Here is a 16,120-nt window from a genome sequence, read left to right as displayed (position 1 = left end):
CTCTGATGAGTATTCCTCTTCTGAAGATAATGAGGATGTTACTGAAGAGCAAGCTGCCAAGTTTCTTGGTGCAATCAAGAAGCTGAATGCCAAATTATTTGGTATTGAGATTTGGGAAGATGAACCTCCCTTGTTCACCAATGAACTAAGTGATCTGGATCAACTGACATTGCCTCAGAAGAAACAGGATCCTGGAAAGTTCTTAATACCTTGTACCATAGGCACCATGATCTTTAAGGCTCTGTATGACCTTGGTTCAAGGATAAACCTCATGCCCCTCTCTGTAATAGAGAAACTGGGAATCTATGGGGTGCAATCTGCTAAATTCTCATTAGAGATGGCAGACAATTCTAGAAAACAGGCTTATGGACAAGTAGAGGACATGTTAGTAAAGGTTGAAGGCCTTTATATCCCTGCTGATTTCATAGTCCTAGATACTGGAAAGGAAGAGGATGAATCCATCATCCTAGGAAGACCCTTCCTAGCCACAGCAAGAGTTGTGATTGATGTGGACAGAGGAGAATTGATCCCTCAAATAAATGAGGACAACCTTGTGTTTACAACTCAAGGATCTCTCTCTGAATCTATAGAGAGGAAGCATAAAAAGCTTCTCTCAAAGCAGAGTTAACCAAAGCTCCCACAGTCAAACTCTGAGTTTGGTGTTGGGAGGCCACAACCAAACTCTAAGTTTGGTGTCAAACCCCCATATCCAAACTCTAAGTTTGGTGTTGGAAGGTCTCAATAAAGCTCTGCACATCTGTGAGGCTCCATGAGAGCCCACTGTCAAGCTATTGACATTAAAGAAGCGCTTGTTGGGAGGCAACCCAATGTTTATTTATCTAATTTTCATTGTTTTTCATGTTTTATTAGGTTCATGATCATGTGGAGTCACAAAATAAATATAAAAAAATTAAAAACAGAATCAAAAACAGCAGAAGAAAAATCACACCCTGGAGGAAGACCTTACTGGCATTTAAACGCCAGTAAGAAGCATGTTTTGGGCGTTCAACGCCAGAACAGAGTATGGTTCTGGCGCTGAACGCCAGAAATGCACCCTGGAGAAGAGCTGGCGCTGAACGCCCAGAACAAGCATGGTTCTGGCGTTCAACGCCAGAAATGGGCCACAAATGGGCGTTCAACGCCCAGAACAAGCACCAATCTGGCGCTGAACGCCCAGAGTTGTGTGCAAGGGCATTTTGCATGCCTAATTTGGTGCAAGGTTATAAATCCTTGAACACCTCAGGATCTGTGGACCCCACAGGATCACCTCAGGATCTGTGGACCCCACAGGATCCCCACCAACCTCCACTCACTTCTTCTCACCCCTCTTTCACACAATCCCATAAACACTCTTCCCCAAAACCCTTCAAAATCACCTCAATCTCTCTTCCATACACCCACCTACCTTCAAAATTCAAAATCTCTTCCCCACCCAATCCCACCCATATGGCCGAATACACACATCCCTCCATCTCCTCTATATCTTCTTCTTCTTCTTCTATTCTTTCTTCTCTTGCTCGAGGGCGAGCAACATTCTAAGTTTGGTGTGGTAAAAGCATAGCTTTTTTGTTTTTTCATAACCATTAATGGCACCTAAGGCCAGAGAAACCTCAAGAAAGAGGAAAGGGAAGACAATTGCTTCCACCTCTGAGCCATGGGAGATGGAAAGATTCATCTCACAAGCCCATCACTAAGAAAAGGATGGAGCAAACAAGAGAGCACATTCATGGATCTCAATAGGCACATGAGGAAGCTCATCATCAAGAAATCCCTGAGATACCTCAAGGGATGCACTTTCCTCCACAAAATTTTTGGGAGCAAATCAACACCTCCCTAGGAGAACTAAGTTCCAACATGGGACAACTAAGGGTGGAACATCAAGAGTACTCCATTATCCTTCATGAAATAAGAGAAGATCAAAAAGCAATGAGGGAGGAGCAACAAAGACAAAGAAGAGACATAGAAGAGCTCAAGGACATCATTGGTTCCTTAAGAAGGAAACGCCACCATCACTAAGGTGGACTCATTCCTTATTCTTACATTCTCTGTTTTTCGTTTTCTCTATGTTAAGTGCTTATCCATGTTTGTGTCTTCATTACATTATCATTAGTATTTAGTAACTATGCCTTAAGGTTATGAATGTCCTATGAATCCATCACCTCTCTTAAATGAAAAATGTTTTAATTCAAAAGAACAAGAAGTACATGAGTTTCGAATTTATCCTTGAACTTAGTTTAATTATATTGATGTGGTGACAATGCTTCTTGTTTTCTGAATGAATGCTTGAACAGTGCATATGTCTTTTGAAGTTGTTGTTTAAGAATGTTAAATATGTTGGCTCTTGAAAGAATGATGACAAGGAGACATGTTATTTGATAATCTGAAAAATCATGAAAATGATTCTTGAAGCAAGAAAAAGCAGCAAAGAACAAAGCTTGCAGAAAAAAAAAATAGGCGAAAAAAAATAGAAAGAAAAAGCAAGCAGAAAAAGCCAAAAGCTCTTAAAACCAAGAGGCAAGAGCAAAAAGCCAGTAACCCTTAAAACCAAAAGGCAAGGGCAATAAAAAGGATCCCAAGGCTTTGAGCATCAGTGGATAGGAGGGCCCAAAGGAATAAAATCCTGGCCTAAGCGGCTAAACCAAGCTGTCCCTAACCATGTGCTTATGGCGTGTAGGTGTAAAGTGAAAACTTGAGACTGGGCGGTTAAAGTCAAGGTCCAAAGCAAAAAAAAGAGTGTGCTTAAGAACCCTGGACACCTCTAATTGGGGACTTTAGCAAAGCTGAGTCACAATCTGAAAAGGTTCACCCAATTATGTGTCTGTGGCATTTATGTATCCGGTGGTAATACTGGAAAACAAAGTGCTTAGGGCCACGGCCAAGACTCATAAAATAGCTGTGTTCAAGAATCATCATACTGAACTAGGAGAATCAATAACACTATCTGAACTCTGAGTTCCTATAGATGCCAATCATTCTGAACCTCAATGGATAAAGTGAGATGCCAAAACTATTCAAGAGGCAAAAAGCTACAAGTCCCGCTCATCTGATTGGAGCTATGTTTCATTGATAGTTTGAAATTTATAGTGTATTCTCTTCTTTTTATCCTATTTGATTTTCAGTTGCTTGGGGACAAGCAACAATTTAAGTTTGGTGTTGTGATGAGCGGATAATTTATACGCTTTTTGGCATTGTTTTTAGTATGTTTTTAGTAGAATCTAGTTACTTTTAGGGATGTTTTCATTAGTTTTTATGTTAAATTCACATTTATGGACTTTACTATGAGTTTGTGTGTTTTTCTGTGATTTCAGGTATTTTCTGGCTGAAATTGAGGGACTTGAGCAAAAATCAGATTCAGAGGTTGAAGAAGGACTGCTGATGCTGTTGGATTCTGACCTCCCTGCACTCAAAATGGATTTTCTGGAGCTACAGAACTCAAAATGGTGCGCTTCCAATTGCGTTGGAAAGTAGACATCCAGGGCTTTCCATAAATATATAATAGTCCATACTTTGCCTAAGTTTAGATGACGAAAATCGGCGTTCAAAGCCAGCTCTCTGCCCAATTCTGGCGTCCAGCGCCAGAAACAAGTTGCAAAGTGGAGTTCAGCGCCCAAAATGGCACAAAAGCTGGCGTTCAACTCCAAGAATGACCTCTCCACGTGTAGACTTCAAGCTCAGCCCAAGCACACACCAAGTGGGCCCCGGAAGTGGATTTATGCATCAATTACTTACTTCTGTAAACCCTAGTAGCTAGTTTATTATAAATAGGACTTTTTACTATTGTATTAGACATCTTTGGAATCCGGAGTTTTATCTTCGGATCATCTTTGGATTATCTTTTGATCTATTGATCACGTTTGGGGGCTGGCCACTCGGCCATGCCTACCCTCTATTCACTTATGTATTTTCATAGGGTAGAGTTTCTACACTCCATAGATTAAGGTGTGGAGCTCTGCTGTTCCTCAAAGATTAATGCAAAGTACTACTGTTTTTCTATTCAATTCAACTTATTCCGCTTCTAAGATATTCATTCGCACTTCAACCTGAATGTGATGAACGTGACAATCATCATCATTCCCTATGAACGCGTGCCTGACAACCACTTCCGTTCTACCTTAGATTGAATGAATGTCTCTTGGATCTCTTAATCAGAATCTTCGTGGTATAGGCTAGATTGATGGCGGCATTCATGAGAGTCCGGAAAGTCTAAACCTTGTCTGTGGTATTCCGAGTAGGACTCTGGGATTGAATGACTGTGACGAACTTCAAACTCGCAAGTGCTGGGCGTAGTGACAGACGCAAAAGGATAGTAAATTCTATTCCAGTATGATCGAGAACCTCAAAGATGATTAGCCATGCAGTGACAACGCATCGGACCATTTTCACAGAGAGGAATAGGATGCAACCATCGACAAGGGTGATGCCTCCAGACGATTAGTCGTGCTGTGACAGAGCATTTGGACCATTTTCCCGAGAGAATTGAAAGTAGCCATTGGCACCGGTGACATCCTTACAAAAAGCCAGCCATAGAAAGGAGTAAGACTGATTGGATGAAGACAGCAGGAAAGCAGAGGTTCAGAGGAACGAAAGCATCTTTATGCGCTTATCTGAAATTCTCACCAATGATTTACATAAGTATTTCTATCCTTATTTTATTATATTATTTTCGAAAACTTCATAACTATTTTATATCCGCCTGACTGAGATTTACAAGGTGACCATAGCTTGCTTCATACCAACAATCTCCGTGGGATCGACCCTTACTCACGTAAGGTTTATTACTTGGACGACCCAGTGCACTTCCTGGTTAGTTGTATCGAAGTTGTGACAAATTATGAATTGAGATTAGAGCACCAAGTTTTTGGAGCCATTACCAGAGATCACAATTTCGTGCACCAAGAAGCAACAAAGGCAAGGAAGAGACATAGAGGAGCTAAAGCACTTCATAAGATCTTCAAGAGGAAGAACAAGCCGCTATCACTAAGGTAGACCCGTTCTTTAATCTCCTTGCTCCTATTTTTCTGTTTTTCGAATATTATGCTTTATGTTTTATCTATGTTTGTGTCTTTATCACATGATCATTAGTGTCTTAGTGTCTATGACTTAAAGCTATGAATGTCCTATGAATCCATCACCTTTCTTAAAATGAAAAATGTTTTCTGAAAAAGAAAAAGAAGTACGTGAATTTTGAATTTTAAAACAGTTTAATTATTTTGATGTGGTGGTGATGAGCGGATAATTTATACGCTTTTTGGCATTGTTTTTAGTATGTTTTTAGTAGGATCTAGTTACTTTTAGGGATGTTTTCATTAGTTTTTATGTTAAATTCACATTTCTGGACTTTACTATGAGTTTGTGTGTTTTTCTGTGATTTCAGGTATTTTCTGGCTGAAATTGAGGGACTTGAGCAGAAATCAGATTCAGAGGTTGAAAAAGGACTGCTGATGCTGTTGGATTCTGACCTCCCTGCATTCAAAGTAAATTTTCTGGTTCTACAGAACTCAAAATGGCGCGCTTCCAATTGCGTTGGAAAGTAGACATCCAGGGCTTTCCAGAAATATATAATAGTCCATACTTTGGCCAAGAATAGATGATGTAAACTGGCGTTCAACGCCAGCCTTCTGCCCAAATCTGGCGTCCAGCGCCAGAAAAGGATCCAGAACCAGAGCTGAACGCCCAAAATGGCATAGAAACTGGCGTTCAACTCCACAAATGGCCTCTGCACGTGCTACACTTAAGCTCAGCCCAAACACACACCAAGTGGGCCCAGGAAGTGGATTTATGCATCAATTACTTACTCATGTAAACCCTAGTGACTAGTTTATTATAAATAGGACCTCTTACTAATCTTTTGATAATCTTTGGACGTCTGGTTCTTAGATCAGAGGGGCTGGCCACACGGCCATGCCTGGACCTTCACTTATGTATTTTCATACGGTAGAGTTTCTACACTCCATAGATTAAGGTGTGGAGCTCTGCTGTTCCTCAAAGATTAATGCAAAGTACTACTGTTTTCTATTCAATTCTTCTTATTTTTCTTCTAAGATATCCATTCGCACCCAAGAACATGATGAAGGTGATGATTATGTGTGACGCTCATCATCCTTCTCCCTTATGAACGCGTGCCTGACAAACACTTCTGTTCTACATGAATTAAGTTAGAATGAGTATCTCTTAGATCTCCTAACCAGAATCTTCGTGGTGTAAGCTAGAATGATGGCGGCATTCAAGAGAATCCGGAAGGTCTAAACCTTGTCTGTGGTATTCTGAGTAGGTTTCAATGATTGAATGACTGTGACGAGCTTCAAACTCGCGATTGTTGGGCGTTAGTGACAGACGCAAAAGGAGGGTGAATCCTATTCCAGCATGATCGAGAACCGACAGATGAATAGCCGTGCCGTGACAGGGTGCGTGAGCATATTATTCACTGAGAGGAGGGGATGTAGCCACTGACAACGGTGATGCCCTTGCATACAGCCAGCCATGGAAAGGAGTAAGACAGATTGGATGAAGATAGCAGGAAAGCAGAGGTTCAGAGGAACGAAAGCATCTCCATTCGCTTATCTGAAATTCCTACCAATGATTTACATAAGTATCTCTATCTCTATTTTATTATATAATATTCGAAAACACCATTATCACTTTATATCTGCCTGACTGAGATTTACAAGGTGACCATAGCTTGCTTCATACCAACAATCTCCGTGGGATTCGACCCTTACTCACGTAAGGTATTACTTGGACGACCCAGTGCACTTGCTGGTTAGTTGTATCGAAGTTGTGACCAATTATGAGTGTGTAATCACGATTACGCGCACCAAGTTGCTCACGTTGCCAGGGATTGTTCGAGCCTGGACATCACAATTTCCTGCACCAAGTTTTTGGCGCCGTTGCCGGGGATTGTTCGTGTTTGGACAACTAACGGCTCATCTTGTTGCTCAGATTAGGTAATTTTCTTTTCGTTTTGTTTTCAAAAAAAAAATCTTTCAAAAATATTTTTAAAAATCCCTCATATGTTTTCGAAAAAAAAAAAATAAAAATGTTTTCAAAAAAAAAATTTATTCAAAATTTTTAAGAATGAATTCTAGTGTTTCATGAAGCATGTGAAGCCTGGCTGGCTGTAAAGCCATGTCTAAATTCTTTTGGACTGAGGCTTCCAAACCATCAGAGGCAAGTTACATACTTGATAAATGATGAGCAGCAATTTGCTATCAAGATCAATATACTCTGGTGTTAAATGCTGAAGCTTGGCTGGCCATTGGCCATGTCTAGTGTTTTGGACTGGAGCTTTCTTTGAAAGCTTGGCTGGCTAGTGAGCCATGTCTAATTCCTGGACCGAAGCTTTAGACTAACATGGCAAGATTCCTGGAATTCATATTAAAAATTTTGGAATCCTTATTTTTCTTTCTTTCTAAATAATTTTCGAAAAATATAAAATAAAAATCCAAAAAAATTAGAAAATCATAAAAATCAAAAATATTTTTCTGTTTCTTGTTTGAGTCTTGAGTCATGTTATAAGTTTGGTGTCACTTGCATGTGCATCTTGCATTTTTCGAAAATTTCATGCATTCATAGTGTTCTTCATGATCTTCAAGTTGTTCTTGGTAAGTCTTCTTGTTTGATCTTGATGATTTTTTGTTTTGTGTCTTTTCATGTTTATTATATGCATTCTTGAATTCTTAGTGTCTAAGCATTAAAGAATTCTAAGTTTGGTGTCTTGCATGTTTTCTTTGCATTAAAAATTTTTCAAAAATATGTTCTTGATGTTCACCATGACATTCAAAGTGTTCTTGGTGTTCATCTTGACATTCATAGCATTCTTGCATGCATTCATTGTTTTGATCTAAAAATTTCATGCATTGCATATTTTTCATGTTTTTCATAAAAATTTCAAAAATAAAAAAATATCTTTCCCTTTTTCTCTCATCAAATTCGAAAATTTGGATTGACTTTTTCAAAATTTTTTAAAATCAAATTGTTTCTCATGAGTCAAATCAAATTTTCAATTTGAAAATCTTATCTTTTTCAAAATTTTTTTTCAAAAATCAAATCTTTTTCAAAATTCTTAGTTATTTTCGAAAATTCCAAAAATATTTTTCAAAAATCTTTTTCTTATTTTTATATAAAATTTTCGAAAATAACTAATCAATTAATGTTTTGATTCAAAAATTTGAAGTTTGTTACTTGCTTGTTAAGAAAGATTCAAACTTTAAGTTCTAGAATCATATCTTGTGATTTCTTATGAATCAAGTCATTAACTGTGATTTTAAAAATCAAATCTTTTTCAAAAACTAATTTCTATCATATCTTTTCAAAAATATCTTCTTATCTTATCTTTTTCAAAAATATCTTTTCAAAATATCTTTTCTAACCTCCTAACTTCTTATCTTTTCAAAATTTGTTTCAACTAACTAACTAACTTTTTGTTTGTTTCTTGACTTTTTCAAAACCACCTAACTAATTCTCTCTCTCTAATTTTCGAAAATATCTCCCCTCTTTTTCAAAAATTTCTTTTTTATTAACTAATTATTTTTATTTTTAAATTTTAAAAATTTTTCGAAAATTTCTAACATTTTTTCAAAAACCATTTTTCAAAAATCACTAACTCTTTTTCAAAATAATTTTCGAAAATTATCCCTCCCCCATCCTATTCTATTTATTCATTCATATCCTAACATCTCATCTCACCTCTCTTCTATCCTCACAGATGTGTTTCTTCCTTTACATCACATTCTTTGTCTCCCCCTCTTCTTCCACTCACAAAGGGATCCCTATACTGTGATATAAAGGATCTCTATTATTATTATTATTTTTCTGTGCCTTCTTCTTTGTCATATGAGCAGGAGCAAGGATAAGAACATTCTTGTGGAAGCAGATCCAGAACCTGAAAGGACTCTGAAGAGAAAATTAAGAGAAGCTAAATTACAACAATCCAGAGATAACCTTTCAGAAATTTTCGAACAGGCAGAAGAGATGGCAGCCGAAAATAATAATAATATAAAGAAGATGCTTGGTGACTTTACTGCACCTAATTCAAATTTACATGGAAGAAGCATCTCCATTCCTGCCACTGGAGCAAACAACTTTGAGCTGAAACCTCAATTAGTTTCTCTAATGCAGCAGAACTGCAAGTTTCATGGACTTCCATCTGAAGATCCTTTTCAGTTCTTAACTGAATTCTTGCAGATATGTGATACTGTTAAGACTAATGGAGTAGATCCTGAAGTCTACAGGCTCATGCTTTTCCCTTTTGCTGTAAGAGACAGAGCTAGATTATGGTTGGATTCTCAACCCAAGGACAGCCTGAACTCTTGGGATAATCTGGTCACGGCTTTCTTAGCCAAGTACTTTCCTCCTCAAAAGCTGAGCAAGCTTAGAGCTGATGTTCAAACCTTCAGACAGAAAGAAGGTGAATCCCTCTATGAAGCTTGGGAAAGATACAAACAGTTGACCAAAAAGTGTCCTTCTGACATGCTTTCAGAATGGACCATCCTGGATATATTCTATGATGGTTTATCTGAGCTATCAAAGATGTCACTGGACACTTCTGCAGGTGGATCCATTCACCTAAAGAAAACGCCTGCAGAAGCTCAAGAACTCATTAACATGGTTGCTAATAACCAGTTCATGTACACTTCTGAAAGGAATCCTGTGTGTAATGGGATGCCTATGAAGAAGGGAGTTCTTGAGGTTGATACTCTGAATGCCATATTGGCTCAGAATAAAATATTGACTCAGCAAGTCAATATGATCTCTCAGAGTCTGCATGGAATGCAAGCTGCATCCAACAGTACTCAAGAGGCATCTTCTGAAGAAGAAGCCTATGATCCTGAGAACCCTGCAATAGCAGAGGTAAATTATTTAGGTGAACCTTATGGAAACACCTATAACTCAACATGGAGAAATCATCCAAATTTCTCATGGAAGGATCAAAAGCCCCAACAAGGCTTTAACAATGGTGGAAGAAACAGGTTTAGCAATAGCAAGCCTTTTCCATCATCAACTCAGCAACAGACAGAGAATTCTGAACAAAATGCTTCTAATTTAGCAAATCTAGTCTCTGATCTATCTAAGGCCACTGTAAGTTTCGTGAATGAAACAAGGTCTTCCATTAGAAATCTGGAAGCACAAGTGGGCCAACTGAGTAAAAGGATCACTGAAATCCCTCCTAGTACTCTCCCAAGCAATTCAGAAGAGAACCCAAAAGGAGAGTGCAAGGCCATTGACATAAGTGCCATGGCCGAACCTGTGAGGAGAGGAGAGGACGTGAATCCCAAGGAGGAAGACCTCCTGGGACGTCCAGTGATCAATAAGGAGCTTCTCTCTGAGGAACCAAAGGACTCTGGGGCTCATCTAGAGACCATAGAGATCCCATTGAACCTCCTTATGCCCTTCATGAGCTCTGATGAGTATTCCTCTTCAGAAGAGAATGAGGATGTTACTGAAGAGCAAACTGCCAAGTTTCTTGGTGCAATCATGAAGCTGAATACCAAATTATTTGGCATTGATACTTGGGAAGTTGAACCTCCCTTGTTCATCAATGAACTAAGTGATCTGGATCAACTGACATTGCCTCAGAAGAGACAGGATCCTAGAAAGTTCATAATACCCTGTACCATAGGCACCATGATCTTTAAGGCTCTGTGTGACCTTGGTTTAGGAATAAACCTCATGCCCCTCTCTGTAATAGAGAAACTGGGAATCTATGGGGTGCAAGCTGCTAAAATCTCATTAGAGATGGCAGACAGCTCAAGAAGACAGGCTTATGGACAAGTAGAGGACATGTTAGTAAAGGTTGAGGGCCTTTACATCCCTGCTGATTTCATAGTCCTAGATACTGGAAAGGAAGAGGATGAATCCATCATCCTAGGAAGACCTTTCCTGGCCACAGCAAGAGCTGTGATTGATGTTGACAGAGGTGAAATAGTCCTTCAATGGAATGAGAACTCCCTTGTATTCAAAACTCAAGGATCTCCCTCTGCAACCATGGAGAGGAAGCTTGAAAAGCTTCTCTCAAAGCAGAGTCAACCAGAGCCCCCACAGTCAAACTCTAAGTTTGGTGTTGGGAGGCCACAACCAAACTCTAAGTTTGGTGTTGAACTCCCATATCCAAACTCTAAGTTTGGTGTTGGAGAGTCTCAACAAAGCTCTGCACATCTGTGAGGCTCCATGAGAGCCCACTGTCAAGCTATTGACGTTAAAGAAGCGCTTGTTGGGAGGCAACCCAATGTTTATCTAATTCTTATTTTTATTGTTTTTCATGTTTTCTTAGGTTCATGATCATGTGGAGTCACAAAATAAATAGAAAAATTGAAAATGGAATCAAAAACAGCAGAAGAAAAATCATACCCTGGAGGAGCATCTGTCTGGCGTTCAGCGCCAGAACAGAGCATGTTTCTGGCGCTGAACGCCCAAAATGGGCAGCTTCTGGGCGCTGAACGCCAGAACAGGCATGGTTCTGGCGTTCAACGCCAGAAATGGCACACAAATGGGCGTTGAACGCCCAAAATGGCCACCAACCTGGCGCTGAACGCCCAGAGTTGGGTACAAAGGCATTTTTACATGCCTAATGGGTGCAGGGATGTAAATCCTTGAACACCTCAGGATCTGTGGACCCCACAGGATCCACTCAGGATCTGTGGACCCCACAGGATCCCCACCTACCTCCACTCATTTCTTCTCACCACTCTCTTTCACACAACCCCACAAACACTCTTCCCTAAAAACCCCTCACCAATCACCTCAATCTCTCTTCCCCACTAAACCTTCACCACTCACATCCATCCACTCTTCCCCATAAACCTACCTCATAAACTCCATCTACCTTCAAAATTCAAAACCAATTTCCCACCCAAACCCACCCATATGGCCGAACCTTAACCCCCCCTCCCTTCCCTATATAAAGCCATCCATTCTTCTTCAAATTCACACAACACACCCCTCTACACTCCTCTTGGCCGAAACCACATCTCCCTCTCCCTCTCCATATTTCTTCTTCTTCTTCTTCTACTCTTTTGTTTATTGCTCGAGGGCGAGCAATATTCTAAGTTTGGTGTGGTAAAAGCATAGCTTTTTTGTTTTTCCATTACCATTGATGGCACCTAAGACCGGAGAATCCTCTAGAAGAGGAAAAGGGAAGATAAAAGCTTCCACATCCGAGTCATGGGAGATGGAAAGGTTCATCTCCAAAGCCCATCAAGACCACTTCTATGATGTTGTGGCCAAGAAGAAAGTGATCCCCGAGGTCCCTTTCAAACTCAAAAGAAATGAGTATCCAGAGATCCGACATGAAATTCAAAGAAGAGGTTGGGAAGTTCTAACAAATCCCATCCAACAAGTCGGCATCCTAATGGTTCAAGAGTTCTATGCCAATGCATGGATCACCAAGAACCATGATCAAAGTAAGAACCCGGATCCAAAGAACTATGTTACAATGGTTCGGGGGAAATACCTAGATTTTAGTCCGGAGAATGTGAGGTTGGCGTTCAACTTGCCATACATGGAAGAAAACGCACGCCCCTACACAAGGAGAGTCAACTTTGATCAAAGGTTGGACCAAGTCCTTATGGACATATGTGTAGAAGGAGCTCAATGGAAGATTGACTCCAAAGGCAAGCCGGTTCAACTAAGAAGATTGGACCTCAAGCCTATTGCTAGAGGATGGTTGGAGTTTATTCAATGCTCAATCATTCCCACTAGCAACCGGTCTGAAGTTACTATAGACCGGGCCATCATGATTCATAGCATCATGATGGGAGAAGAGGTGGAAGTTCATGAGATTATACCTCAAGAACTCTACAAGGTGGCTGACAAGTCCTCCACTATGGCAAGGTTAGCCTTTCCTCACCTCATTTGCCACCTATGCAATTCAGCCGGAATTGACATAGAGGGAGATATCCTCATTAAAGAGGAAAAGCCCATCACTAAGAAAAAGATGGAGCAAGCAAGAGAGCCCAGTCATGGAGCTCAAGAGGCGCAAGAAGCTCACTTCCATGAAATCCCTGAGATGCCTCAAATGCACTTTCCTCCACATAACTATTGGGAGCAAATCAACACCTCCCTAGGAGAATTGAGTTCCAATATGGGACAACTAAGGGTGGAACATCAAGAGCACTCCATCATGCTCCATGAAATAAGAGAAGATCAGAAAGCAATGAGGGAGGAGCAACAAAGACAAGGAAGAGACATAGAAGAGCTCAAGGACATCATTGGTTCCTCAAGAAGAAAACGCCACCATCACTAAGGTGGATTCATTCCTTGTTCTTCTTTCTTCTATTTTTCGTTTTCTATGTTATGTGCTTATCTATGTTTGTGCCTTCATTACATGATCATTAGTAGTTAGTAACTTTGTCTTAAAGATATGAATGTCCTATGAATCCATCACCTCTCTTAAATGAAAAATGTTTTAATTCAAAAGAACAAGAAGTACATGAGTTTCGAATTTATCCTTGAACTTAGCTTAATTATATTGATGTGGTGATAATGCTTCTTGTTTTTTGAATGTATGCTTGAACAGTGCATATGTCTTTTGAAGTTGTTGTTTAAGAATGTTAAATATGTTGGCTCTTGAAAGAATGATGACTAGGAGACATGTTATTTGATAATCTGAAAAATCATAAAAATGATTCTTGAAGCAAGAAAAAGCAGCAAAAAAACAAAGCTTGCAGAAAAAAAATATAAAAAAAAATTAGGCGAAAAAAAAATAAAAAGAGAAAAAGAAAAAAGCAAGCAGAAAAAGCCAATAACCCTTAAAACCAAAAGGCAAGGGCAAATAAAAAGGATCCCAAGGCTTTGAGCATCAGTGGATAGGAGGGCCTAAAGGAATAAAATCCTGGTCTAAGCGGCTAAACCAAGCTGTCCCTTACCATGTGCTTGTGGCGTGTAGGTGTCAAGTGAAAACTTGAGACTGAGCGGTTAAAGTCAAGGTCCAAAGCAAAAAAAAAAAGAGTGTGCTTAAGAACCCTGGACACCTCTAATTGGGGACTTTAGCAAAGCTGAGTCACAATCTGAAATGGTTCACCCAATTATGTGTCTGTGGCATTTATGTATCCGGTGGTAATACTGGAAAACAAAGTGCTTAGGGCCACGGCCAAGACTCATAAAGAAGCTGTGTTCAAGAATCATCATACTGAACTAGGAGAGTCAATAACACTATTCGAAATCTGAAGTTCCTATAGATGCCAATCATTCTAAACTTCAATGGATAAAGTGAGATGTCAAAACTATTCAAGAGGCAAAAAGCTATAAGTCCCGCTCATATGATTGAAGCTCTGTTTCACTGATAGTTTGGAATTTATAGTATATTCTCTTCTTTTTATCCTATTTGATTTTCAGTTGCTTGGGGACAAGCAACAATTTAAGTTTGGTGTTGTGATGAGCGGATAATTTATACGCTTTTTGGCATTGTTTTTAGTATGTTTTTAGTAGGATCTAATTACTTTTAGGGATGTTTTCATTAGTTTTTATGTTAAATTCACATTTCTGGACTTTACTATGAGTTTGTGTGTTTTTCTGTGATTTCAGGTATTTTCTGGCTGAAATTGAGGGACTTGAGCAGAAATCAGATTCAGAGGTTGAAAAAGGACTGCTGATGCTGTTGGATTCTGACCTCCCTGCATTCAAAGTGGATTTTCTGGAGCTACAGAACTCGAAATGGCGCGCTTCGAATTGCGTTGGAAAGTAGACATCCAGGGCTTTCCAGAAATATATAATAGTTCATACTTTGGCCAAGAATAGACGACGTAAACTGGCGTTCAACGCCAGCCTTCTGCCCAAATCTGGCGTCCAGCGCCAGAAAAGGATCCAGAACCAGAGCTGAACGCCCAAACTGGCACAGAAACTGTCGTTCAACTCCACAAATGGCCTCTGCACGTGCTACACTTAAGCTCAGCCCAAACACACACCAAGTGGGCCCAGGAAGTGGATTTATGCATCAATTACTTACTCATGTAAACCCTAGTGACTAGTTTATTATAAATAGGACCTCTTACTAATCTTTTGATAATCTTTGGACGTCTGGTTCTTAGATCAGAGGGGCTGACCACACGGCCATGCCTGGACCTTCACTTATGTATTTTCATACGGTAGAGTTTCTACACTCCATAGATTAAGGTGTGGAGCTCTGCTGTTCCTCAAAGATTAATGCAAAGTACTACTGTTTTCTATTCAATTCTTCTTATTTTTCTTCTAAGATATCCATTCGCACCCAAGAACGTGATGAAGGTGATGATTATGTGTGACGCTCATCATCCTTCTCCCTTATGAACGCGTGCCTGACAAACACTTCTGTTCTACATGAATTAAGCTAGAATGAGTATCTCTTAGATCTCCTAACCAGAATCTTCGTGGCGTAAGCTAGAATGATGGCGGCATTCAAGAGAATCCGGAAGGTCTAAACCTTGTCTGTGGTATTCTGAGTAGGATTCAATGATTGAATGACTGTGACGAGCTTCAAACTCGCGATTGTTGGGCGTTAGTGACAGACGCAAAAGGAGGGTGAATCCTATTCCAGCATGATCGAGAACCGACAGATGAATAGCCCTGCCGTGACAGGATGCGTGAGCATATTATTCACTGAGAGGAGGGGATGTAGCCACTGACAACGGTGATGCCCTTGCATACAGCCAGCCATGGAAAGGAGTAAGACAGATTGGATGAAGATAGCAGGAAAGCAGAGGTTCAGAGGAACGAAAGCATCTCCATTCGCTTATCTGAAATTCCTACCAATGATTTACATAAGTATCTCTATCTCTATTTTATTATATAATATTCGAAAACACCATTATCACTTTATATCCGCCTGACTGAGATTTACAAGGTGACCATAGCTTGCTTCATACCAACAATCTCCGTGGGATTCGACCCTTACTCACGTAAGGTATTACTTGGACGATCCAGTGCACTTGCTGGTTAGTTGTATCAAAGTTGTGACCAATTATGAGTGTGTAATCACGATTACGCGCACCAAGTTGCTCACGTTGCCAGGGATTGTTCGAGCCTGGACATCACAATTTCGTGCACCAGGTGGCAATGCTTTTTGTCTTTCTGAATGAAAGCTTGAACAGTACATATTTTGAATTTGTTGTTTATGAATGTTAAAATTATTGGCTCTTGAAAGAATAAT

General features: G+C 39.8%; 1 non-coding gene across 1 annotated transcript; it reads right to left on the bottom strand.

The window, feature by feature from the left end:
- Positions 1–9,366: 9,366 nt before the first annotated feature.
- On the bottom strand, positions 9,367–9,474 carry LOC112745476 (small nucleolar RNA R71). The gene has a single exon (XR_003173403.1). It is a non-coding gene; the product is annotated as a small nucleolar RNA R71 (small nucleolar RNA).
- Between the last annotated feature and the right edge of the window lie 6,646 nt (positions 9,475–16,120).

This window comes from Arachis hypogaea, chromosome 14 (genome assembly GCF_003086295.3).
Source record: "Arachis hypogaea cultivar Tifrunner chromosome 14, arahy.Tifrunner.gnm2.J5K5, whole genome shotgun sequence".
Taxonomy (NCBI): Eukaryota; Viridiplantae; Streptophyta; class Magnoliopsida; order Fabales; family Fabaceae; genus Arachis; species Arachis hypogaea.
Note: the sequence above shows the minus strand (reverse complement) of the source record. Positions and strands in the feature narration are given on the sequence as shown.